The sequence below is a fragment of the Lactuca sativa genome, chromosome 5 (genome assembly GCF_002870075.4).
Source record: "Lactuca sativa cultivar Salinas chromosome 5, Lsat_Salinas_v11, whole genome shotgun sequence".
NCBI lineage: Eukaryota > Viridiplantae > Streptophyta > Magnoliopsida > Asterales > Asteraceae > Lactuca > Lactuca sativa.
Window position 1 is genome coordinate 72,902,416 of NC_056627.2, and position 10,244 is coordinate 72,912,659.

A 10,244-nucleotide genomic window follows, 5' to 3' on the forward strand; every position below is an offset into this window, starting at 1 on the left:
AGTATAAACATCCCAGGTTGGACAAGTGGTGTGTGCACTGCAATCTTCCCGAGCTCCTCTTTTGAAACTGAGTACCTGAAACCAAAACTGAAACTGTAAGCACGATGCTTAGTGAGCTCCTCCAAACTACCACATACCATACAATATACTGTCAGGCAATTATGGGGTGCCTGACTTACCCAAGTCAAACCATTCTGGGGTGTTTAACGTACCCAGGTCAAGCCATTCTAAGGTGCTTGACGTACCCGTCGGTCTATTTTACCCGACTACCGGGGACTGTTTCACCCCTACTACTACCACATAAACACATAGCATAATATAATGTATTGTCATACAATTCTAGGGTGTCTGACTTACCCAGGTCAAGCCATTCTGGGGTGCTTGACGTACCCGTCGGTCTATTTCACCCAACTACCAGGGACTATTTCACCCCTACTACTACCACATAAACACATATCATGCTAGCATATAAACATATCATGTAATAGTAATCCTAGGTGAATATCACAAAGATAATCACCTAACATACGACTCCTACTGGTGAGTCGACATTGTGGCCTTAGACCCACCGCTACTGGAAGGTAAACTCACCTCACACTGCTGAAGTCCCGCTGACCAAAACCATAGCTACTGGATGACAGATTGCTGATCTATCAATATCAAAATAACACCCAATTAATAATTGGGTTCCACTACATAACTATAAATACATACTTTGGATAATTACAACATTACTCCAAGCTTAGCTTACCCAAGCCCAAGGCCCAATCCATAGGCCCAAGGTCAAATAAGGATCAAAGCCCAACATATGGCCTAATTTTCCAAATTGGGCCCCATCGTTACAAGGTCTTACCATAAGGCCCAACCATATATTCCAGTCCAACCTTTGACAGTCTAATAGTCTAATATTATATAATCATTAAGGCCCAACTATGACCCATCTATGGCCCAATTTTCCAAATTAGGCCCAACTCCTTATATGGGCCTTACCTCAAAGCCCATTAATTATTCTAGTCCATTTGCTTGATCTTGGATAGCCCATTAATAACCCAATCATCAAGGCTCAAGAAAAGGCCCAACAATAAACCCAAGTGAAATTAGGGTTTTCACATAAAATAACAATTAGGGTTAAGTGTTTCTCACTTAAACCATTAAGGAATTTATCCATTAAGGACTTAATCCATTAAGTCCATCATTCTTCTAAATAAGTCATATGGTGTGGTTAGCTTAATCACACAATTCCATTCCAATGGCCCGAATGTGGGTCCCGATAAGTCCAAGCCCATAATCTCAAAATCAGAGTTTTCACATGAAATGATGATTAAGGTTCAGTGTTTCTTTCTTAACCCATTAAGTCCATTATGCCTTAAGCTAGTTTGACAATGATTATTAATTATTATTTAAGATTTAATAATTAATTCTCGTGTGTGTCCCAAGCAATTTCCACAAATTAGGGTTTTCTTGGCAATATGGTTTTTCCAACCCAAATATTAGTCTATTTATCAATTTGTTGGGCTTTTAGGTCCATTAGGGCTTTATTGGGTTAATTAGGGTCCATTGGACCCATTGGGGTTTTCCTTAAGCCCATTGATCACATGTTTGGGCTTTTATGTCTATTAAGCATCATTAGGACCATTAGGGTTTCAAGACCCATTAGGGTTTCAAGCACCCTAAACGAATCAAACTCCAAGGGGCAAGCACACTGCCACCTGACACGGCGGACGACGGCGGCAGGAGGCGGCAGCCACCACCCTAAGGTGGTGGTTTTCAGTTTTCATTTCCTTATTCTAGCCACTATTACAATTTTACAATGAACTCACAACATAAACACACACACTATACTAAATAAACACACATGCGCAACCACCCTTGTGGTGGTCGGCGGTGGCACGTGGTGGCAGCCACCACCTCATGGTGGTGGTGGTGACTTTTCCATGAACTCCGGCTAAACACAACACCCAAACACACATATTTATAATTGAAATACAACCACACACACCTACTCACGAAGTAAATAAGGTACACAGCCACCTCCCACGGTGGCTGGTGGTAGCAACCGGCGGCGCAACAAAAACCTGATGAAATAGTTGTAGCAGCGGCGGCGGCGATGGCTTGGCAAAAGAGACGGAGGGACACGTCCGAGGGTGGCAACATACCACCATGGTGTCGTCTACAGCACCCTTGGCCTCGTCAACAGCACCAGCGACGGCAATGGCGATGGTTAACGACCACCAAAGCAACAACACCCACCCGATGGCGGAACATCGAGTCCTTCACGACGGCAGAAGGCAGGAGGAGAAGAATAAGAAGATACAGAGGGACGGTGGCGGCGACACTGTCTTGCTTAATGTCCGACGATGATTCTTGGCCTCACCACTCGCCGGAAAGGCAATATCAAGGCGGAAATGGTGGGATCTAACGGGTGGACGTGGCGACTGCAACCCGCTTCCCTTCGTTACCGACTGAATGGCAGCATTACGCAATGGTCTCCGTCTTCAGCACCACTGGAGAGACACAATGGAGGCTCGGTGGTTGGAGGAGCAAGAGAGAATGGGTGGCGGCCGGCGGTTGGGAGGCATAAGGGGGTGTGAGTGACAAATGCAACTTAAGGGGCTTAGGGTTAGGGTTTGACGGGCAAGGATGCTATATACCCGGTCCCTCATCATATATTTGCCATAATGACAGTTCCGGCTCCTCCTCCATAGAACCCCTTCAAAAAAAATCTATGATATACCATTTAAACCTTGCCCATTCAATTCCTTTACAAATTAAGTCCAGATTTTACTAAAACGGCCCCCAATATCTTAATTATGACATAATTAGCCCTTCCACCTCACTTCCTCTTAAATTAAATCCAAATAATTACCATGGAGCCCCTGACTTCATAAATAATTATAAACTGAGCCCAGAACTCACAATTTTAACCCCCGACTTCTAAAAATGTGGCAATTAACTCCTCGAACACAATATTCTGCATATATAATTATTGATTTTAGGCTACCATTCGTTCATTAAGTTACTTATTTAACTAATAAATAAACAGGTGTTACAACTCTGCCCCACTTAAATTAGATTTCGTCCTCGAAATCACTCCTTACTATTTCTTATATGCCAAACCACTTCTAGTAACATGATCACCGTCATGGGCACACTCTAGCCTTCCCAGGGTAGCTCTGACCAATCTTCGCAAAGTCCCAATATCCTCATATGAACAAATTCCTCGCAATAGGATAACATCTACTTCGTCTGAATCTACTATCTCGAGATGGTCTAATCCCTGACAGACCACTCATACTGAATCATTATCGTTGGACCCAGTCCACTTTATCCTTCAACCGGCTACTCAACTTTCAATAACTCAAGGTTCCCACTATAATTCAGGGTTACAAGCCCAATTATCTCTGCAGGTCACTTATACTTGGCCAAGACTCATTTAATCCCTCTGTAATTGACTCGTCACTCCCCAATAAACCAACTATTCCGTCCGTATTTGCAACCCAAAACACAAATACTAATACTGCCCAAATGTTGAAACTGCCTAAACACTAATCTGTCTGAAGCAGTAGGTTACCACCTGGCTGCTTTCCAAAGTCTATCGAGACTTTTCTAGTCTCAATTCATCCTGTCATCCTCAAATCCAAGGCTAAAAGTGATTTCCGCCTAACTGATGGTAGCCATACATCACAAGCAATCTCATACGGTCCATTGCTTTCCTGATCCCATAATTGTAGTGGCGCTCCAACAGTCCTATCACTGGCTCAACCATATCTAATCCATCTGGGTAATTTCAAAATTCAATCCCTGTATTTCCTTATCCTTACTGCTACACCCGAACTGGTGGGTACTTGTTCCTTCCGCGTCCTAACAACGCGCTCACACTATCTACTAACCTAGTAAATGTTGCGGCTACACCCGCAGTCTCACGACACTCTATCACTATCTGACCGCTAGTGAATGCTACGGCTACCCCCATAGTCTTACAACACTTCCCATGCTACCTGATCGCTAGTGAATGCTACGGCTACCCCCGTAGTCTTACAACACTTTCCATACCGGTCGAACATGCACTCGACCTAACACACAACTGAACTTGAGCCCTAACTGGAGCTCTAACTTGGTTCCTGAAACCTGTTATCACGTGACCTCGCTGCATCAGTACCGTACCCATGCCTGTGATCGAAGCGTCACAGTAAACCACGAAATCATCTACATCCGCTGGCAGGGTGAGAATTAGTGTCTCACATAACTGCTGTTTGAGAGTCTCGAAGGCTGCTTGTTGCTCAGGCCCCCAGCAAAAAGGCCACCGACTTCTTGGTCCGTCGGGTCAAAGGAAGCGCAATCTCGGAGAAATCCCACTTAAATCTCCGGTAATAACCTGCTAGACCCAGTAAACTCGGAATCTCAGATGGAGACCTCGGAATCTCCAACTACATCACAACCTATATCTAGGCCGGATAGACTAGTATACCCTTCTGGTTGACAAGGTGCCCAAGAGATTGCATCCCGCGCAACCAGAACTCACATTTGGATAAATTTATAAAAAGTATCTCCCCCACTTAGATTCAACTAAATCTTCATGGCACGCAAGAATTGAAGGATTCCCAATCATTCTTGCTTTTTAGTACCCGACTGATGACAACCTGTGCTTACCAATGCTAGCGATTAACCACCGGTTAAACCTTAAGATCGCCCATACTCGGAAATCATGATGAGTACTCTTGAAATCTGGTCCAGTCTGACACCTCAATCCACCTCCCATGCTGACAACTAGAGGCTCTAATCTTCACTCTGACTGACTAGTCCTTGTGGTCCTTGGAAATTTGGTGATAAAATCCATGGAAATCCGTTTCCACTTCCACTGGGGAACCTCAAGTGGCTGCAACTTGCTGTGCGGACGCTGGTGCTCAACCTTAACCCTGCGATTGGTCAAGCACCTCTCAACAAACCATGCAACATCCCTCTTCATACAGGGCCACCAATAGTCTTTCTTCAGATCCAAATACATCTTAGTGGCCCCGGGATGGATCGAGAACCTCGATCTGTGCGCCTCCTCCATCAAAGTGGTACGTGCCCTGCCTGCATACAGCACCCAAATCCGACCCTGAAAGGTCATAAGCCCGCGGCTATCGGTAACAAACTCAGGTACCTACCCGATCACCCGCTCTCTCTTGTGGTTCTCCGGTATCACGACCTCTGCATGGGTCTTTCGAATGGTGTCTAACACCGGAGTCATCACTATCAACCGCATACAAATGTCTCGAATCGGGGCACTCTCCGCCCTACGGCTCAGGGCATCAGCTACAACATTAGCTTTGCCCGGGTGGTATAGGATCTCACAATCGCAATCCTTTACCACGTCTAACCATCTCCTCTGGCGCATATTCAGGTTGGGCTGATCCATCAAATACTTCAAGATCTTGTGGTCAGTGTATATGGTACACTGAACCCCATACAGATAGTGACGCCAGATCTTGAGGGTGAACACCACTGCCCCCAACTCCAGATCGTGGGTGGGATACCTCATCTCATGAGGCTTCAGCTACCTCGATGCATACACTATCACATGCCCCCTCTGCATAAGTACTCCACCCAACCCCGATATCGATGTGTCGCAATACACCACAAAATCCTCCACCCCTTCCGGGAGGGCTAACACCGGAGCCTCGCATAGTCTCTGGCGAAGTGTCTAACACGAGGTTTGCTGCTCCGGACCCCACGAAAAAGCAACACCCTTTCGGGTAAACCTGGTGAGGGGCACGACGATCTTGGAAAAATATTTGATAAATCTCTGATAGTAGCCGGCCAATCCTAGAAAACTCCTGATCTCGGTGGGTAATCTCGGCACCTCCCACCTCATAACCGCCTCAATCTTGGACGGATTGACCAAAATCCCATTTTGGTTATCGAGATGCCCCAAGAACTGGACCTCCTGTAACCAGAACTCACAGTTGAAGAATTTGGCATAAATCCTCTCTAACCTCAATATCCCGAGAATCTCTCTCAGATGCTCCTCGTGCTGCTCTCTAGATCTCGAATATACCAGAATATCGTCGATGAACACGATCATCGATCGATCCAACATCGGTCTGCACACCCTGTTCATGAGATCCATGAATGATGTCGGTGCATTGGTGAGCTCAAAAGGCATCACCACAAACTCGTAATGTCCGTAACGAGTTCTAAACGCCGTCTTCTGGATATCTTCATCTCGCACTCTCATCTGATGATACCCAGACCTCAAGTTAATCTTGGAGAACCAAGACGCCCCCTGAAACTGATCGGACAAGTCGTCGATCCTCGGTAATGGATAACAGTTCTTGACCGTCAACTTGTTCAACTCCCGGTAATCAATGCACATCCGGTGTGAACCATCCTTTTTCTTAACAAAAAGGATCGACGCTCCCCACGGTGAGTTACTCGGTCTAATAAACCCCTTCCCTAAAAGCTCCTGAAGCTGCGAGGAAAACTTCTGCATCTCTGGCGGCGCAAGGCGATAAGGCGCCTTGGCGATAGGCGCTGCCCCCAGAACCAAATCGATGCGAAACTCTACCTGCCTCTCGGGAGGCACACCCGGCAACTCCTCGGGAAAAACATCCAGGAACTCGCATACTATCGAAACTTCATCAATCGAACTTGGTCTCCCAGCAGCCACTCGTGTATCCATCACATAGGCTACGAACCCACTGCAGCCCTGCTGTAAACTCTGTCTCGCTCTGGCAGCCGAACATAATGTTGAGCCACATCGGGTACCCTCGCCGTACACCGTAAGTACTCCCCCACTAGGGTCTCGTATCGTCACCAACTGTCGCTCATAGTCTATAACAGCCCCAAATCGGCTCAACCAATCCATGCCTACTATGACACACACGTCCCCCGTCGCAATCGGGACCAGATCTATCGGGAACTCAACACCGAAGATCTCGAGTACACGCTAAAGACACAAATGACCGACTCGCACCCGATAGTGATGTGCTAACTAAACGCTAAAGACACAAATGACCGACTCGCACCCAAGTCAAATAACACCAAAGCATGTACAAAATTCATAAGAAATGTACCTACACATATCATAAAATAAGCATCGCATCACAATTCAGCATAAATAAATGAAAGAATACATACCAGCCACGACATCGAGCATTGCACGGACCTCCTCCGCCGTCAACTGGAAAGCTCTTCCGTGAGCTTTCGGTGCCTTGGCCTTCACTGGCCATCCCTCAGTAACTCGCACAGACCCTTGCGCTGACCCCTGTAGCAATTGTGGACACTCGACCTTCCGATGGCCTGTCTGATTGCAATGAAAGAAAACCATGAATCCCTTGGGGAAATCCTTGGCTATATGCCCCTCCTTGCCACATTTGTAGCAAGCAGTTGTGGGAAAGCCAATCTGTGGTCTTTAAGACGACTGATGTGGCTGAAAGATCAAGAGTTTGTAAGTTGGAGAGATTTCCTAATTGATAGGGAATTCCGGGTGAAGTTAACTCGATGTTAGAAAGTATGAGGTGTTGTAGGCTGTTGAGGGAACCAAGGAAGTTTGGGATACGAGTGAAATTGTTTCCACTCAAATCTAAATATGTCAAAGAATTTAATGAGAGCAATGAAGAACCGATTTCACCACTAAGACCAAGTAATTGATCAACTTCTTCTAACCAAAATACAGGAAGATCAAGCCTAATGACTTGGCCTGTGTCATTGTTGTATCCTACTCCTCTCCATTTACAACAATCTCGTGAAGTGTTGGTATTTCCTCATGACTTGAGAAGGGCGTAATTGTCCACAAGCCCTTTTTTGAATTGCAAGAGTGCAATCCGATCACGCTCTGAGCACCTTGTTTGGGCATAGTTTCTTCTTGGGATACAAGAAACAAGGTAGATATTGCTGCATATAAGAATGAAAAGCAAATAAAGAGGAAGATTCATGAGTGATGAATTTGGTTTCAAGAAACCAAAACAAATTAGTATGAACTTCTTGTATTAATATAGCTCGCAAACACTATGCTATTATTTATAGAGTTATGGGCAATATTCTTTTTTACATTATAAAATTAAGATATGATCATGAGAGACTATATACATAGTTGAATATGGAGATTTTAGACTTCCAAAATGTCAAAGGTAGCATAAATAGATATGTCATCCCCTTCACAACCGTATTCTCATTTTATGATATTTTAATTACATAATTAACAATCATGCATACCCTTGGACATAATCCTAGTTGTTTGGATACCGAGCAATGAATCTACTCGCTTAGAACATGTTGAATATGAGAAACTGCAATAGGCCAGCAAGGAAACACAATTAAATATGAAGAACATACGAAGAAATAAGTACATAAAGCTCTTGCAGTGTCAATTAATCATATGAAAAATGAAAAACTAATAAACAGGAAGATGCATGAGCGATAATATGGTTCCATGAAATTTGAAAGGAGCATGGAATTCTAACTCTTCTAATCTTTAGTTTATTATTGATAGTAATAGTAATAATCTTATTATTTTTAGAGTTGACTATAGGCAATATACTCTTTTAAATTATAAAATTAAGATAGAATTGACTAAGGAGATTCTTCGGTTCCAAAATATCAAAGGCGGCCTAAAACAAAAGGGTGATCTTCTTCATAAATACGACTCTCTTTCCAATCCACAAGATTGCTTCTTATCTAATATGAAATTTTTAATTAATATTTCTGGAGTTATGGACAATATTCATTTTTACATTAGAAAATTAAGATAGGATATGATGATGGCAGCCATAGTTGACAATAGAGATTTTACAATTCCAAAATGTCAAGGGTAACATAAAACAAATGTGTCATACCCTTGGGTAGGGCTGTGCATGGGTTAGTTTGGGTCGGTTTTGGACCCAACCCCAACCCAAATTATAAGTGGTCGGTTTCTTATTTTCAGAACCCAAAAGGATCGGTTTCTGGTCGGTTTGGTTTCTCGGATTCTGAGGTCGGTTTGGGTGGTTTTTCGGTTTCTTGGGTTCAACCCATACATTCACGGGTCCTGGGTTTAAACCCATCGGCTTTGGGTTTTAACCCATTTTTTATAAATGAAGCAACATGTTAAATACTTCAAAAAACACCAATTTTAAGTTAAATACTTCAAAAAACATGAGTTTTACAACAAAGAGTCTATTACAAGTTACAACCAAAGCCCAAAATAGTCTATTACAACAAAAAAAAACAATCAAGTATGGGTCGATTTCTTGGGGCGGTTTGTCGGTTTTAAGTATGGGTCGGTTTCTCGGGTTGGATGGGTCGGTTTCTAGGTAAAAATCGAAACCGAACCCGATTTTTCGATTTTTTAAAATTTCAAACCCTAACCGTCGGTTTTGCTCCGGTTTCGGTTTTCTCGGTTTTGGTTTCGTCGGTTTTAGTCAGTTTCTCGGTTACTTGGTTTGGGTTTGCTCACCCCTACCCTTGGGCATACTTGTTCGAAATAATGTCTATTTCCTTACAATCTTAATCACCTAACAAGTATGGACACTACTGACTTAATCTAGTTAGTGCAGGTTTGTTGGGGAATTTTTGGAACTTGGCACTAAAGGTTGAGGGGCTGTTAGGTATTGTTATCAAAGTAGAGATGCAACTTTAAAATGATTGTATGTGAGAGCTTGGATGCTTCTACGTGTGGAGCTTTAACTGGACGCACTAAAGGTTTTGGAACTTATAGTATGACAACTATATCCTCTTAAATGATACAATTGTATTCATACATGTATAGTGAGACATATTGTATTCTTGTATGCTATATATAAATGGAAAGAATTAGGTTTTCATTTTTAGCTTACAATATACTCTCGAGATTATCTATATGATGCTATTTTTTTTTTGTTTTTTTTGTTTTTTTTATCTCCTAGAACTCTTAGTTAGGGTTTCATGTTGTTGATATTTGTTATGATAGAACAATATTGAGCGAAGAGTGTAGTATAGGATCCGTGTAGTGAGGTTTATCTTGTAAGTTGAATCTGTTTTTAATGAGAAGTTGACGTTAGTCCGACATTAAACCCTAAACAAAAAGACATCAAAATCCAAAATAAACAAATTAAGTTACGTAGAAATTGGAATTTGAGTAGTATTAATGTATTATATTTCCCTATGTGTAATGATTACAATGTTCTTACTGTGGTTGGTCCTTCAATGAATGTGGATCTTGTTCTCGGGTACCTTAGGTATCATCGGAGGGACCCACAACACGAGCTGTTCAATCATAAAGATCATGTGCTACCATGTTATCA